Raw genomic sequence first — 18,163 nt, forward strand, 5'->3', positions numbered from 1 at the left:
GGGACCAGCATGTTTTTATCATCAATGATTTTTAAAATTATATGTATAATATCTAGTTAATGTATAAATGTATAAATATATTTGTAATGCATAGGGATTCTTAGAAATTCAGGCCCTAATAAAACGAAATGGTTTAGTGCCTCAGGGCCTTTGGGAGCTCGTAATAAATTATCTCTGCAGGTCAGTCTTGTAGTGCACTAGCAGCAAAGTGTGAAAATGCTGGCACTGTTTCAGTGAGCAGTGGCTTTTAGCTGCCAGAACAGACACCTTTAAAAATCAAGAGATTGATTAAAACTTCTCAAAAAAATTGCAAGAAAATTATTTATTCTACTATTTAATACAAAGATTACTGTACTTGTATCTTTCCTCGGCTACTGAAATAGCTGATGGGTACCAAATTAAGGTTATAGAGTGCAGCTAAAATTTCAGTCAAAGAAAAAGACAGGTTGTAAAAGGAAAGATAGAACAAAAGAGCTTCAGTTGCACTGAAAAATCAGTGGCACTAATCACTCTAGAAAAGCAATTTGGAAAATGCCCCCAACAGTCATTGTCACGAGGAGGTATTAAGGGCACCAGCACCTCTCTGACTCAGTAATTGCCAGTTATGTCTACAGCTAATTATTTACTGGCTCCTGGTAGCTCCTCTGGAGCTAGTTTTACTGAGTAGAAAGAATCAGCTTGTGGTTGAAAGGAACTGTAAAAATACCGGTAATTTGTTGTTGCAGACTGTTTTTCTTTTGCCTTTTCAGCAGCAGCCTGCAGCAAACACAAGGCTGTCTTGTCATTCTTCCCTGTCATTCATTGCCCTGGTCTGTTTGTCTCAGAGCAGAAGAGGTAAGGCAAAGGCATGCTCTAAACAAGCGTGTTGTACTAGTGAAGACTGTAAATAGAGGCAGGGTATGAAAGTACCTCCCACTGAACCACATAAATAGCTTTGTTGAAACACAACCTTTCTCTAAAGAGAAAATTGTTTGCAGTGGAACTAAAGGTCTTTAAAAAGCAATTTTTCACTGATTTACACTATGTATTCTTAAAACAAAATAAGAATGCCCTCACATAAAGGAGGAGCTGCATGGATGAATTGTTTCTCTCGGTTAGACAGGCTTTCATGTCAAACTGATCTTGTTTTGAGCTGCTTTTAGCTTCAAATATTTATTTTAAAAGGCAGAAAATCATTGTTAATTTTATGTTGTCAAACAGCCAGCCCATGCTTCATTTGGGAGCTAGCAGAGAGAGACAAGCATAAGAAACATCCTGCTATCTAGTGGACTGGTAATTTTATTCTAATCAATTTAACAAATTGAGTGTAAAAGCAAAAGGCTTCACAAGGGAAATATTTCAACTCTAGTCTTGAATCTCTGTCACTGTCCCTTCACTCATTCTTATATCACACCTTCTCCAGCCAGGAACTGAACCCCATATGCTGCCAAATATGGAGAATTTTTTAACACTCTTCCTAACACCCCTCCTAACTCCCCCAGTTTCCACTTGCCTACTCTCAATCTCTTTCCTTACAAAGTGGGGACCATTAGTCCATTACTTCTATCTTCTATGCCCTTTCTAATTCTTCCTCTAGTTTGTCCTCCCCAAAGTCTCCAAAGCCCAGCCATGCCCAACGCATGTTCTTTTTATCCTGTGATGCCGGTTATGTGAATCCCAGCCACCCTCTCCTATTTAAAAGTGAGCTACGGTATCTCATGCATGTCTGTGGAGAAAATCAATGCCAGAGGCAGGTGTAGGTGAACCTGAATAGGTGAACCACACAAAACAGAAGGCAGAGTAGCTCAGGTGAGCCAGGCCAAGTGGATCACAAGAAACATGGACTCCAACCATCCCTTCAACAGTTTATACCTAATGCTAGTGGCAGCAACTAATCATACAGTACTGTCACTCTCTTGGGAACAAAGAACGGCTTTTTGCTTCATCTTTGGGAATGGCAAGAATGAAAAGGCTAAGACATTTCAGGGTTTGGGAGCATACCATATAGATTATTTTGGACATACTGATTTGGACTTCCATGTGTGTAGCTACCTGGGGTAATGCTAATGAAGAAATTATTTGATGCATGCTACCTGCCACAGGTTTTATGAGATAATCAGTGATCCCAAGCCCAGTGTTATCAAGACTAATATAACACTAATTTAGATACAGAGCAAGGGAGTGCAGATGGACATGAGCCACATATGGATTGCAAATCCAAAGTTTTCTTGCATCGCTGTTCACGGAATAGATCATGTTGGAAAGGGACCACAGAGGGTCATCTGGTCCAACCTCACTGCTCAAGCAGGGTTATCCAAGAGCACATTGCTCAGAATTGCATCTAGATGGTTCTTGAATATCTCCACTGAGGGAGACCACAATTTCTCTGGGCAACATGTCCCAGTGCATGGTCATCTGCACAATGAAGAAGTTCTTCCTAATGTTCAGGTAGAACTTCCTGTGAGTTGGTTTCTGCCCATTGCCTCTTGTCCTATTGCTTGGCACCATGAAGAGCCTGGTTGTTTGCTATATCCCTGCCATTGTTCTGTTACAGTTCCACCAAGAATAAACAAATTTATTTCTGCTTATATGTAATTATTTCTGAACATGTAGCTGTAGTTTTGGATTGCTGAATTCTATAGCTTTAACCTGATGTTCACGGCCACATCTTCTTGTGACAGCAGTAAAGACTCACTGACTATTCCTCACTTGACTTTCATTAAATCTGCACACCAAATTATATGGACTAGTGAAGGGTTTGAGCTTTCCTACATAAGCAGATACCTGCTTTCAATTCTTTTAGGTGTCCAGAATTCATTTCACTGAACAGAAGGGCCTAGTCAAATATTAAAGTCGTGTTCTGCAGAAGGAACCTGTTTGCCTTCAGCTTTCACTGAATTTGTCACAACTCTACTTGCAGCACATTTTGGAAGAACATATTTTAAGACATACTGCTGTACAACAACTAAATCTCAGTGCTGATAAATCACATATCTGGTCTGAAAAGGCAGGAAAAAGAGGAAGGAAAAAGGTCTCTAAAAACCTTTACAGCTGGCTAAGGGAGAAGCATATGGAACTTTCCTATGTATGGATATGGATATGGATATGGATATGGATACTTCTCCTAACAGTTAATAATAGCCTTCAGTTACAGAGCAGTGTTTGTCAGGATAGACCCCAAAGCATTTTACAGCATCCAGCTACTATATGCACATCGCTGAAATGCACTAAGCTATCCTCTGAGAGAAAAGGGCAGTTGGTATTGTGGAACAAAGGGTTCTGTGATACTGGATACGTATGAAAGTTTAGTTCTTATCAAGTGAGATACTAATTCACAGCAAAAAAGATCTTGCTTGGGTTTGTAAAGGAAAGAGGCGCCTTGACAAACAATTGACCTGCATCACATTGAATGTGAAAGGAAGAGAGATTTCCTGACATGAACATAAAGAAAAAAATTGTTCAAGAGGAAGATAACTTCTTCTTGAATGGCTCATGGAAACATCATCTCCTAGCGTTCCCTGATTTCAACTTACTAAAAGGACATGTCAATAGTCTAGTTTTGCCTGGTTCTTTATTGTGGTTACAAACAGTGCAATCCTCGCGTTTCTGCCACTAAGTCCCTTCTGTCAAGGTTTTGTCACAAGCCATGGTTGAGAACTGGAGGGTGATGCTACTGTCATGAAAAAAAATAAGTTAACACAGAATTGTAAAAAATTATCACGTCATAAAATGAAAACATGTTGCTTGGTACCCATGGCAACTGCAGAAACCAATGCTCTTTAACAGCCTTGCCTGAAATCATGTAAACTGCTTTGATAAAGCATGAATTGTGGCAGATGGATATGTGAAAATAAAAATAACTTTGCATACAATCTATTGCCCACATGGGACACCCTTGAAATAGTGTGAGTTATATAACCCTATCAGGAGTCATTTTGTTAGGAGACCAAGATAGAGGTAGCATTTTCTTCATACATCTAAACAGAGTTAAGAACAGGTTCTGCAGAAATGGTGTAATAACTAAACCTAGCAAGCAAATTCTCCCTTGCATCTCTGAGAAGTAAATCTAACCCTGAGCTCCACAGAAGACGAGCTGTGAGTCTCTTGTGCCAGAAAAGGGACTAGTTTTGGGCTGTGACCCAATTTCACAGTTAGAGCACCTGCTTCATGGCATAGGCTAGAGCCACAGATTGGCTTTCTGTAAGCAAGAATCATGAGGAGACCGTGGCAGAGGTGAAAACAGAGCCAGACACACGCTAGGCCAAAGTAGCCTCCCCCAAGCCACTTCAACACTGCTCCATGGATCCGTGGTTGAATAGAGTTCCACTGGTTGTTTTTCCTTCAGAAAAGAAAACCTACCTTCAGCTCAGTATAAGCCATCACTGAATGAACTGGATACCAGTTAGTGTCAGAGAAAATTAGAACCTGGGTCTGTTAGCACCAGATTGCAGATTAAACCTACTGCTCTGGTTTTAATAACCTTTCCCTTAAAGGAGCTATGTCTTGCTTCTTGCTTTATATTTGGCTTTTGTACAACAGCTCTGGAACATGCAGTATCCATCACTTCAGGGAATGAGGGTGAGAAACATGTGGAAGAATTAGGAATTGCTCAAGAATATGAATCTACAGTTCTGGTAAGAAGAGCTCCTATTTATTCAGAGGTTGTGTGGCCTGAGCAGCCAGGGTTCCCTCCTGGGCTAGGGGCATCCTCTGCTCAGTGCATGAAAAGGCAGCCTCAAGGTTGTTGATCTTTCCGAGGCAGGAACCATGTCCGTGGTCTTTATTTTTTCTCTCTCCTGGAAATTAAACTAAATCTATCAAATTCCATTTTGTAGAACCTGATAAGTCATGAAACAGAAACTACTCTTCGTCTTTACAAATCTGAACACATGAAGCTAAATACCCAAATTTCAGTAAATTTAAAACTTCACCAAAAAGCACACATTGCTTTTTTTCTTTATCCTAGTAGTGTTATCAGATAGTAATATGTAAAGTCTGTCTTCACCTTATCATATAAACTAACAAAACCAAAGCAAACAAACACCTAAAATGTGCACTTTGCAAATAGGACCTCTTCCACTGGAAATGCCATGCCTACTTCTCATTTCCCTTCTTCTGGAAATCTCCTTGTCCCTTTCAAAAGATGCAGGTCACATGAACTCCAGGAAGAGTTGTTTTAAGTCAGAATGTGCTCCAATCCAGAAATGAGGTCAAATGCAATTGTTATGTTAGTGAAAGAGAGTGACTTCAGAAATCGCCTATGTAAACACTGGAGGCAACTTCATGTTTCATGGTGGAAGTGCACTAGGGGTTGAGCTCACAAAGCCATACTGTCAATTAATCACAACTGGAGAATGGCAGTTTGTACTACCCCATACCTTGTTGAAGTCACAAATGAACTCAGCAAGTACATGAAGAGGCCCCAAGGTATTTTAGGTTAAAAGCTCTTTCCCTCATTTTTCTGGGTTCTAGCCTGTTGTCTTCTGAGTAAAAATTTTTCTTGGCAGTTTATTTAATAGGACTTAATTGTATTTTTTTTTATTTTCAAGATGGACTCCAAAATTTAATACTCTTTCTTGCAAATGCTAATAACCACACTGTTTTTCAGCACTATTTTATTTATTTGAAACTGTTTTGTCGAAGGGACATAGGAATTATTGCACTCCTGGAAAATAGCTCTTTAGAGACTTACACTTTTCATTCCAGTTCTTCTGTCGAGTCTCTTTGGCTCCATCTTGTGATACGCTCGAATTAAGAGTCTATACATTGTAATTGCCATCTCCTTTTTGCTGTCTCAGCACTTTTGCTGTTTTTTTAATAATCAGAAGATTCCATTTGAAGCAGCACTGAGCCTTGAAAAACAGTGGGAGCAGAGAAAGGTCTAGCAGTGTAGTCCTCTTGGATTTATTTCAACATAAGAAATGAACCTGGACCTTTATGAACACTAATAGCACAATTTTTAATAATAGTGGATATTTTTAATAATAATTACAATGACAGTAAAAATGTCAGTTCTTTACAGTGTTCTTATATGAAGCTTCAAAGCAGCTTAATATAACTAAAATTGTATAAATAATACTTTCAAGACATTAATAATGTCATATTCTCAATATAACATGTTTTTGCAAACTGTGTGTGAAGGAAGTGAGGCAAATGATGATGTCATATATCTGCAGTAGTAAAGGTCCTGAAAACTACAGTGTCATATAATTCTAAAAATGTTTTGCTTTTTTTTGTCTCCCTTATGGAGATAGAATAATTAATGTTATCTACTAGTGACACTGGAAATAAACTGAAAGGAATAAATAGACTCCTGAGCTGCTTCAAACTCCAGAAATACAGCATAATATATGTCAAGATCCAGTCTACATCCCATCAAAGCTAAAGTGTGTCCCAGAAAAACAGAGTCTCAGAGACACTGGTACAATTTGGACGCAGAACTTGCTGAATTCACTGGTATGAGATAGAATCTCTCTTTTTATATTCAGAGTTTGTCACAGAAGGGATTTTATCATAAGAAGACGAAATTTGAGATTACTGTGTATTTAAAATGAACCTTTTGGAGCACATATAGATTTTATTATGCTTTGTATGCATACAGTTCTCATGAACACTGCATACAAACACACACAAGACTTTTGTAACTTACAAGGCTTTCTGAAGGCCACTTCAAGACCTCACATCTAAGCTGCAAAGTTCTCCGTGCTACATCAGTTTGGGAAGCACACCTCAGTTGTTTTGCCAAAGCTTTACTATTAGTCTGAACGAAAGCAAAACACAACAAAACCCCAACATCTTTTTCCACGTCATTTAGTTTTCGTTCCTTTCAACCATTTTCCTGTTTTACTTTGGAAATCTCTTTACTTGGCTTTCATGTTTCCTGCCTGCATCACTTCCTGTGCATCAGTCACATCCTGTCCATCTCTCCCTTGCAGGTGGCATAACCTTTACTCGAGAGTCTTTGCTTTGTGTATTGCAGCACATCCTGCTCTGCTCCTTGTCTCCCTCGGGTCCAGGAGCCATCCATTTCCTTGGGAACATTCCTGTATTGAAAAGGATTGGCGTCATTCTTCTTTGCAAGCACTCAGAGGCCTCTGCTATGCATAAGCACAAAGAGAGGAAACAAAGACAATGTTAAACTTTTGAGGAATATGGTAATTCGTAAGGGACCAGCCTTTGCAAGCAAAAGTCAGTGGTGGCATTAGAGTGTCAAGAATAATTTCCTCCAGAGAGATGGAGATGTTGACACCACCAGTCTTTTACCTTCAGAGAAGCTTATGAAAATAACTTTCTCCAGAGGGACTAAATGTAAAGAAATATTTCTATACTGCCTAATCACAGTTTGTCCCAAAATCCGCAACTACTGTTGGTGTCTTGCTGTAAATATAGGTGACTGTCCTTTTCATTGCACTTTCTAAATGCAAGTGAATGTGATGTAAAAGAAAAACCATAAAAGTAGTGAAGAGAAACACATCTGAAAGAAGCTGTCTTTTCAAAGATCACAGGTTTAATACACCCACCTCTGTATACAGTTGTCTAGATGTCAGCACTATTAAAACCACTCAACAATTTTTTAACCTATAATTTTGTCATCAACAGAAAAGAAAAAAAAATTAAAACTCTGTCTTTTCTTTTAGAGTATGAAAGCAATGCTGTATTATGATAGTACTGCTCAAAGAAAGTCAGTGGGGACCACCAACATCAGCAGTTCTTTACAGACTGCTACTCCCATCTCTGATTCTTGTTGAAAGCAATTTTATCTTAAATTAAAACCTTGATCCTCTTTCCCCCTTCATTTCTCCCATTTGAGCTAAAGAAAATGAAGCACCACCAGGAGAAAAACAATAGCAGTATTCTATAATAAGAAATAATGTCCTTTGTGGAGAACCCCGGAGTACCACGGTGTTCACAAACACTGACGAACACTTTTAGCAGAATGATTACTAACAAGCCTCATGCGGTATCTGAACAGATAACCTGCTTTTAATCCTATCAGGAAGTAAAAAACGAAAAGATTATTCCAGGTATGGCATGATTCTGCGCATCTTAAATACTGAGTCTTGAGTGACTTCAGCTCCTGAATCAGTCCTTTATGGACAACTTTCAGATATGCTCCTTTTAGATACATGTTCTGACTTACAGCATCACAGAATGTTCCGGCTGGAAGGGACCACAGAGGGTCATCTGTTCCCACCTCCCTGCTCAAGCAAGGTCATCCCAGAGCACACTGCACACGTTTGTGTCAAGATGGTTCTTGAATATCTCCACTGAAGAAGACTCCACAACCTCTCTGGGCAACCTATTCCGGTGTATGGTCACTTGCACAGTAAAAAGTTCTTCCTCATGTCCAGGTGGGGACTTGCTGTGCATCAGGTTCTTCCCATTGCCTCTTGTCCTATTGCTTGTCACCACTGAGAAGAGCCTGGTTCCATTCCCTTGACACCTTCCCTTTAGATATTTATACATTAATGAGGTCCCCTCTCAGTCAGTACTCTTACAGTAAGTGTATATGTCATATCTCTTCAAAGAAAGAGGTGAAAGCATTCATGTTTTGGAGAGTAATTTATTTCCCTAACCCATTCTTCTGCTCATACATTTCCATGTGAGAGTTTTGGCTGAAGCTTGAATGGTGAGCATATGCAAGACGTGCTTTCATATGAGATACTGTTGATATGACCTCAAACTCATATTTTTTGCTTCTTGTTTCTGTAAGACTGTTTTTTTGGCTCCTTGCCCAACCTAGAGAGGCAGGAAATGGGAGTATCAAAGATCTGACATTCCTTCTTGTGAAAGGAAGGGAGAGAATACATTCTACTTAATTTTTCTGAGCACAACGTTCTCCCACTATTTTTCTACTACTTTTGTGCAATTCCATTCTATTTCAGCCACCTTCTTCAGTTGCCTTTTTGGCTCCTCTGATCATTTCTAATCAGAGAATGGTGAAGGGGTAGGAGAATCTTCTTCTGCATCAGGTCTGAAAGCATGGAGACAATTTAATTGTGTGGCAGTCCTTTCAGTGTCCTGCAAGGGAGACCAAGGGAGTCTCAGTTCTCTACAGATGGGATAATACAGCTTAAGTGCCGTAGTTATGCTTCAGCATAACCCTCTTTTATTTACCTAGCTTTTACCTCTCCTGCGATTGAGAGCCAAGTCTTGTTCTGACACCTCATGAAGTTGTCCCTACTTCCTTAAATGTTTCAGAAAAGTCTTTGCTACTGTTAAGAGCCCAACCACATGGGATTTGCTAGCCTAAAAATCTCATGCTTTAGGGTTATCATGCTCCCATGGCTCTAGTCAATCAAATATGTTGGAGATGGGCCTTTGCTGGAAGCGGAAATTACATTATTTAGGCTCCAGTAATGAGTTGTCCATGCAGATCAGCAGCTAAATTCACATAAAGGAATGTAGCTACATCCAGCTGCTGCTCTTAAAAATGAAATACAACTTTGGAGACAGTAAAGTCCTCTTCCAGGTTCTTACCTGAGGTCAATGATAATGCACACAGCACAGAGGTGGCCTGAACCACAGGTTCTCCAAACACAGCTGTTCAAAATATGGCAGGTGATTTTAAGGTTTTTAGTCTCTTTGTCTCTCAAATTAGGTGGTTGGTTCCCAAATGATAACAAAGCTAATAAGTAAGGGATTAGTCCTAAAATCTGCAGTGTGAATTCTTTTGAGGACTGCACTGTCTGCTTTCCCTGTTCCTTTATGCCAGGTAAGAAACTGGTTTCAGCCAATGCAAAGTTGCCTTAAACTTCACCTCTGAATCTTCCTCAAGTAGTTTTTCTGAAAGTCAGCAAGTCTGAATTAAGTGGAATATGCAAGTTTTTAGTAGTGTGTCCTTCTGGTATTAAGTTTTTCTACTTTCCCTTTAGATTAATGGCTTGGACCCTCGCTTCCATTTGAGCTTTTATTTTGCAGCATGTGGTCATTCTATTCTGGAACACAATGAAACTGTCATTATGAAAATTACTTTTGAAAGTACAAATTTGTATAATTTTTCAGTGAGGCCATTGCTGATTTCTGGAGTCATATTCATGTCTTGGTCAACTCCAGCTGAGCTATATAGGGCCTGACTTGGCATATTTGGCTTACAGTTCCTTTATTAGTACTTATTTTTTTGTCCTGCTACTAACTATATGTTTATATTTTGCACGTATATAAAGGTCTCTTGCAGAAGCACTGCTAAACATTTTGAAAATGTTGCTTTACTTCTGGCCAGCATAAATGCAGTGGCTTGTATTTTTCAAACGTTTCTTACTGATTCCCTTGTGACAGATGTAATGCACATACTGGAGCCAAGTATTTACAGCCATCTCCTTTCCCTCCTTTTTGGCTTGTGCACACACCCCCGAGGAGTGTGCACACAAAGCTCAAGGAAGCCATTAGCTTAGGCTTTAGTGAATACAGAGAGCATGAGATTTACAGAAAGCATGAGATTTACAGAACTTACCAGAAAAATTCATTGCTCAGTTCCAGATTACAGTGTTCTGGTTGTAGTCTAGGGGTTAAAGCAGGAAAGTGGCATTCCAGAGGCCAGGCTTCTCTCCCAAAAAAAATGCCCTGTCTGAAAGTTTCTCTGCCTCAGTTTACACTTTGTAAAGTCTATAAGTATAATTCATCTCACCCCATGTACTGCTTGTTCTTCTGGTACTCTATGGGAACCTAAAAAAATGTTAGGGAACTTTTTGCAGTAGCATACAGGCAGGAAAAGTAGTGAACTACAATGTACTGCACAACTGGGAAAACAAAGGGAAGGATACTCAAACACAATGGGAAAGCAAAGCTCTGTAAGAAAGATGAATGTTTATGAAGGGCATTAAGAGATAATATAAAAGCCATTCTTCTCATTTCTGTCACTGGTCAGAGCTCAGACTTTCCAAAACATGAACATGATACTCATCTCCTTTGGTCTCCCCTCTAGTCCCCAGACTGTAACTCAGAGTTAAATTCCCAAAAGACAGAGACACATGACTTCCTCAGAAGATATGTATTTAAATGTATGCATATATATGTATAAATATTCTGTGGGTAGCAGGAGATGAATTCTTTTTATTCTCATTAGCCCCTTCTCCTGAGCCAGTGTGACCTTGAGTGAGCAGCTGGGATCTGCTCCCCTGGGACTTCAAGCTTCAGCACAAGGTGAGGATCCTTTTCTCTACCTCTGCCCCTTTCACTGAAAGACTTCCTATTGTAGCACAAAAACAGTGCTCAGAGAGGCCCCACAGATGGGAGCAGAGCAAGGGGAAGGAGAGAAGGGAGACTTTCTTCTAGCACCTTCTGTCCCTGCTGCTGGAGCCTTGAGTCTACAAAAGGAGCATCATTCCACCCACTCCTAGAGGAGAAGAAGCAGGGCCAAGTTTGTTCGTGGTTAACTGGTGTGGATACCATGAAATCACAACACAGTTTATGTCTCTTCTTGTTAACTTACTTTAACATGGCAAGCATTTGAAAAAGTGGTAAAGCAAACAGCATATTTTACCTGATTGCAGCTGCTACAAGAAACATTTTTTATTTCAGTCATATCTTCATGATGGATTAATCAGACATGAAATCCAGACATCTTGTTGAATTCTAACCTTTCCATGCTCAGACTGTGGTTGGCTCAGCTCCTAGGTGATGGGCATGTGGAACTGCAAGTCTGTTTGGCTTTAGTCAAAACCCCCTGTACCCTTTCAAAGACTACTATATCAAATTTCCAAGAACTGTTGTTCTCTGCCTCTTCTCTAGATGCCTCTGAGACCTTTCATGGGTTCTGTTCTTTTCTCATGGGCACAGACAAAGGCTTGCAAGAAGTCCATATCTTCCTTCTTTGTGCTCAGGAAGATCCCCAGCACTGAAGAATAAGCATGTAAGTTTATTCTGTGATTTATATTATCTCAAGAAGTTCATACCCGAGCAACATCCTGAAATTCATAGATAACAGGCATTGAATTCCAAGTAATAGGCAGAAGACTCTGCTTAATGTATAAGGTCTGGTTCCTGAGCTCTGACTCTGCACTTAATGAATGATGTATTCTGCTCTGTTTTGCTGACCCCACACCCCTTACATTGAGTGGGACAAGAAGCAGTGAGGATTTCCTGAAGTTTCAGTAATAAATGCCATTCAGCCTTACTCACACAAATAATTTCTACAGCAGTGGATCTCTCTCACTCTCACTCTCCACACTTGCATGCAGACTAAAACTATAGATCAGATGCAAAATTATTTTGGCTAAATACACCTGTTTTTCCAGACGTGGAGAGTGTTAGTTAAAGTGCTGAGTACTCTGATGTCAGAGGAAAATGTTCTTCAGCACAGTGACAGCTGGATGCAGGAAGAGCTACAATCTGCAGCTCAGGACTGGCAGGAATCTGAGCCAGTGCCATAGAAACAGGCATCAGTACCTGTCAGGAGCTGGGAAGCCACAACATTCATGGCTTATGTTATTACTGCACATTTGTGCCACTGATGTTGAAGCCACCTTGCACTTTACATTACAAAGACATGCTCCTGGTACAGAAGTGCTCTTGAGCAGACTTCAACATTGAAGGTTGCAAAAACAGGTTCCCCCTCTAAATATTCAAATTGTATTTAAAACATACCTATCAATGCCCCTGAATATAAAATAAACCTGCCTGCAGCTGCAAGGATTTGTGGAAGGAAAAAAATCACAATCACTGTTTCCTAACTGGTAAGCAATTAGCCAATTATGCTACAGGACTTCTGAAGCATGTTAAATAGACTAACAAACAAAGTTGATTTGTAAACAAAATGGCTGGATCCAGTTAGAAAAGGAAAATTGGCAGCAGCTGGAAGTCTGTCAGGAGACAGACTGGTGTCACGAGGAGGCTGTTTGGAGCAGTGATGGTTTAGCAGCTTGTCTTGTTAAGCATGAGCCAGCTATAATGATTTAAAAATATGAATATATATGTATATTTATTTATTAAATGTACCTTGTCTGTTGAGTATATATTTTATAGAGTACTATAGAGAGAATAATACATATGCATACAATATATAATATTGTACATGTATATGAAATCTACATGCATAAGTATACATATACAACATACCTACAATATACAATACAAATACATATTTTTGCCTGGTATTTTAAATCAAATTAAATCAATTCTTTAATCCAAATTCTTGCCCAAATATCACATTTGAAAATACTGTGACATACAAGGTACTTTGAAAGCATTTCTCCAGTTTCAAATATGCTGTTACAATATGAGAGGAGCACCCTGCGACCCCATACTCTCATCCTCTCAGAGTGATGCAGAGCATAATTTGTCTCCATGCAACTCTTCTTCTTGCGATTGGATTTGTAATTCTTCTGAAGGGGAATCTAAGCACATATGTTTTCAGTAAGAATATCTGGAGATAATCCCAATGACCAGCAAAACCATCCAATTAATGCAAAAGCAATGTGTATCTTAAGGGAATTTCAGAAAAGAGCCACCGTTACTTTAGCATTTTCAAATGTCACAGGGTCACATTCTTCTGCAGTACAAAACAAAAGTGATGTAAAGTGTTTAATGGTAAACCATGAGTCAGATCTGATAATCCAGACTACAGCAGTGGCCTCAGGATGGGAAACATCACAGAAAATCCATCACAAATTGTGAGCCTTTGCTGCGATTACTCAGGCAGGGAATCAAATCTGCTGAACTTAAGAAAAGTCTCTTGTCTTTGCCCTTGTTGCAGCAAACAGCTTTTCACTCTGGTCTTCCCCTCAGTGAGAACCAGAACTAAAGGAAGAAATCTCTTTTGAAACAAGCTGGAAAGCAAAAGTATTGAGACAAAGCCTGAAAGCTCTCCTGAGCATTACTGAGGGAAAGCCATTTTCAACATCCCTAAAAGTCATCTGTATGTGAGGAGCTAGGTCCTCTTGTAATTGTCATCATTCTTCTGCTAACTCCATGAAGAGGTGAAGTCACTCACTTCTGGTGAAGTCAAAGGAAACATTAGGAGAATAAAGAGGGTTGTTTGAAGGATGAATGAAGGATTCAAAGACTTTCTTAGTAAAATTGCTATTACCTTTCAGATTTACTCATTTCTGTAGAGACTAATTAATCTATGCAGGAAAACAAATAAATACATGTAAAAATATAAGTGCTGTAGGTACATCTCAACACCCTGGGTAAAAAGATATAAAAGATGTAGATACTTATTACCCACATTTGTTCTGATGTTCTGATTGTTTCTTTTAAATTTTCCAACCAGAATTTTCTAGTGAAATCATTGCTTTGGCTGAGCAATCAATCATTAATCAAGATTCCCTGACAGTAGATCTTTCAACATAAATGTTTTCTCCTGTCTTATTTGTGGAATATGACCAAATCATCCCAGTCAAAATCCCAGTTTAGTTGCTTAACAGATTCACACCCATTTAAAGAACAGAGAGCCTTACAGGTCCACATCTACTTAATTCACTCAGTGCATAATTTCTGTCAAGATAATATTTGACCGTTTCCAAATAAAGTTTTTGTTCATTCAGGAATCCCCTTTCAGTCCATCTATGAACACTCTCCAAATCACCTTCAAACTCTCATTCATCTGTAATAGAAAATGAATTGGGATCTCTGATTCCAAGTGGAACTGGTAGGAGGGACTGATGCTGGGAGGAAGAAAAGGGTGTAGCACAAGGCTGACTCTGAAGCAGTTTTTTTACCATGGGGGCTGGTAGGAGCTGCCTGGGCTGCCGGTTGGAGCACAGTCATCAGTGCCAGCTGCCCACAGCTTTACATGACACAGTTGGCACTGTTGATTTAAACAGACTGATGAATGTGACCTCCTGAATGAAATGTTAGTAATTATGCCATATAGACAGAGAAGGCTCACATAAAAGGCATCTCATAGCAGTTTTCTTTTTTATTTTTGTTTATCTGTTTGTTTTGAAAGGGAGAAGATTAGCTAATTTTCAAATGAGTTCTCATTTATTAACACAAATACTCTGTAGATGTTCCCTATTGAGTGACCTTGGCCCTGTATCTCCCGTGCTAGTCCTTTCTGAGGGAAAAAAATACAAACAGTTTTCAGGAGGGTGTTAAAAGAATGAAGACCAAAGTGTGAGATATCAACAAGAATTTTCCTTTGTTAAACTGTGATCACTATGTGTGTTAAAATAAGGAGAAGACCTAGAGGGGTACAGTTGTCCTTCATGGAGGATTTATTATAGAATGATAATTCAGCAGCATCTCACTACTAAGCACACTTTTGAACTCTCTTTAGTTTTTAGTGGAATGAGATGCTGTCATGTAGCTGTTACTGGTGCTTGAAGAAACTATTTTTGCAGAACAGCCAAGGAAAAGACAGCTCAAAGACACAAGTCCCTCTGTCACTTCCACCCAAACAGTGACAAGACAAAAATACACCTATTGTAAGTGCAAGTGGAAAAGTCATTAAAGGAAATAAAGTACTGTCATGTTCTTATGAACAATAACCCTCTGAGGCACTGAAAAATAGCCACAAAGCATCTGCTGCATTGCTGAAAAGAGCTTGCATTAGCCATAGGAGCAAAAGAACATCCTCTTCTGAACATGTGATTTGCAGGAATTGTATCCAGGACATAAATTAGGTTATCATTTAGTGTTATTTACATTCATACAACAATAAAAATAGAACATGATAATTAAGTCCTTCTTCTATCTATACACTATAATTTATCATTAAGACAGTCTCCCACAGATCTTTAGAAAACTAGTAGCATAATAGGAAGTCATTAGAATGTATATTTCTAGCTTAGAGCTATTTTAGGCTCTCATTACCATGGTATCTAGGAGCTTTTTGAGGTACTGAAAAAGGAGTTCCCCAGTGGACTTCATGTTGGCTCTTGCTCTCTCCCTCACTTGCCTTTGCTTTGGCTAAATAAGTCAGTTAAATAAAGCTGTGTGCAACTTAATGTGAAGTCTGCATGGTTCCTCCTTTCTGAGGAATTTCAGTTTGCAGAAAAAAAGTTATAACCACCTTTTTGCCTTCTCATTTGTAAAAAAGAAATGTAACTCTCAGAAGATGAATAGTTTAGTTAAAATGCCAGCAGTAGAATAGAGTCTGCGAGAGAACAGGGTGTTTCAGAAACTGCACATAGCTCTCCGGTAGCCCAAAAGAGAAAAAAGAACTTGAAGGCTCAAAGAGAAGCAGTAGTTTAATCAAGATGCATCATGAGATTATTGCAATGAGACTAAAAAACACCTGGAAAAGCCAGAATATTGCTATGTACTCTGATAATTCTGCTTTCATGCTGCGAGATCAAATACTGAAGTGAAAGCAACAGGCAAATCATAGAAGAGTAAAAATAAGAGCAAACAACACAAAAATGGAGAAATTAGTTATTTCATTTAGCTGACTGTACAATTAAGTCTACTCATTCACAGAACCAAATGAAACAGAGAAAATTTTCTTTAAAAAAGAAAACATCTTAAAGTGATGTAAATTTTTTCATATTTGCTCTTTTCTCTGAATTTTGCCTTTTTATGGCTGGCGATATGACTGAGCAATCTGACTAAAAGTAAAATATCTTTCTGGTATATTTTTATATCTGTACGTCTGGTTATCTCAGAGATCATTTTTCATACAATGTTTATATTGTACCTAAAAATATCTTGGTTTTTGTTTTCAAAACTTAATCTTTGCCTGGTATAAAACAACAAAATTTCACTGGATATTTCTAGATCCATGGAGATCTAAATCAGTTAAAGATCTTTTTAAAGCAGAAACTTTATTTGCTCTGTATTGGCTAGGGGTTTTCCTGGGAATTTTTTGTATTTTTCCTGTTTTCAATCTCTCCCTTTAGACATATTTATAACAGGAAACTTGCCTAAGTGTGCAGAAAGTTTCTTATTGGTTGAAAATTACTGATTTCCTTATTATATCTCTTACTCTGAAATTTCTACCTGGTCTCAATCTATTTATTACAGGTTTTACTTCATCACTCTTCCATGTGCTCGTCAGCTGTTTCGTCCAAGGGAATAGATGTATTTTTTCTGCACTGTGTGTTTGTATGCAATCACTGGTTCAGTTTGGCTCAAGTCACTGATGGCTTAAGTCACTGATGGCCTTGTGATCAGGAATGTGTCCTTGAAAGAAATTACTCCATATCTGTTGGGATTACAACACCAAAACACAAGTTCACGGCAGCTTCTTTATGTTCAGGTTGGTTTTCTACACATAATAAAGCTGCTGTAACTCCTGTCTCAGTGGCTTGGCTTAGAGTGAGAGATTAGATGGAGAGCAGTAGCTGGACTGGTGATATTTGGCAAACACAGAACTTTTCAGTACTGGCAAAAGAACACTTTATTCCCATGGTCTGGCAGATTCACCTGTCTAAACTGTGGCTGATGCCTTCCATTAGCAGCCGGCAGAATAATTATTTTCTTTGGATTTCAGAAGCCTAAAGTTGCAGGCGTCTTGGCAGAGCAGGTCGTTGTTCAGACTGCAGGTCAGAGCAGTTCACTCCAAAAGTTTCTGGCACACTATTGTTTCTCTTCAGCTTGGTTTGATTTCCTTCTTTTGTTGTCTTTCACTTTCCAGTCTCTATTTGCCAGCATATAGGCCAACCTACTTATCTTCAATCATCTCTTATAGACATTTCCTATAAGTATTTTCCTTATAATATTTCCTCCTATGACTGGAGGGGATATCATATTTAACTAGAATAAGAAAACCAGCCAGTTTTCAGTGATTATTTTGAATTTTTTACTGTGATTTTGTCAGAATAAAATAACTTTTTCTAATACTGATGGATAAATAAATATAAAAAATTTTTAGACTTCCACAAAATTTAAAATTGTTCCATTAAAAATATGGGAAATAAGGGAATTTAAACATTTCAAATGATAATACTGTCTCTGCTGTGCTTTTCATGACAATGTGTCAGTAATATTGCAGTCAGTTTAGTATCTTGAAGCCCTGGTCACTCATTGCTCGTATGGGGGACATGCTGTATGTCTCCTCTACCCTGAAGGTTTGCTTGTCATGGAAACAGGAGCTTGCAAGGCTTTGTGAGGAGGGGGGTGTTATACACTCAAGCCTCATAAAACTGTATTTTTCCACAGTGAGTTTTTTGCCACTGCATCAGTGGAATGTGGATGTTCCCATGTGGTTAGCTGTAGTCAGCAAGGGAACAGCAGCCACTGGATTCCCACCCTGAGATGCCTTACAGCTGAGGGAGAAAAGGGCTTTTAGCCTAACTCTTTT

The sequence above is a fragment of the Corvus cornix genome, chromosome 3 (genome assembly GCF_000738735.6).
Source record: "Corvus cornix cornix isolate S_Up_H32 chromosome 3, ASM73873v5, whole genome shotgun sequence".
In the NCBI taxonomy this organism is placed as follows: domain Eukaryota; kingdom Metazoa; phylum Chordata; class Aves; order Passeriformes; family Corvidae; genus Corvus; species Corvus cornix.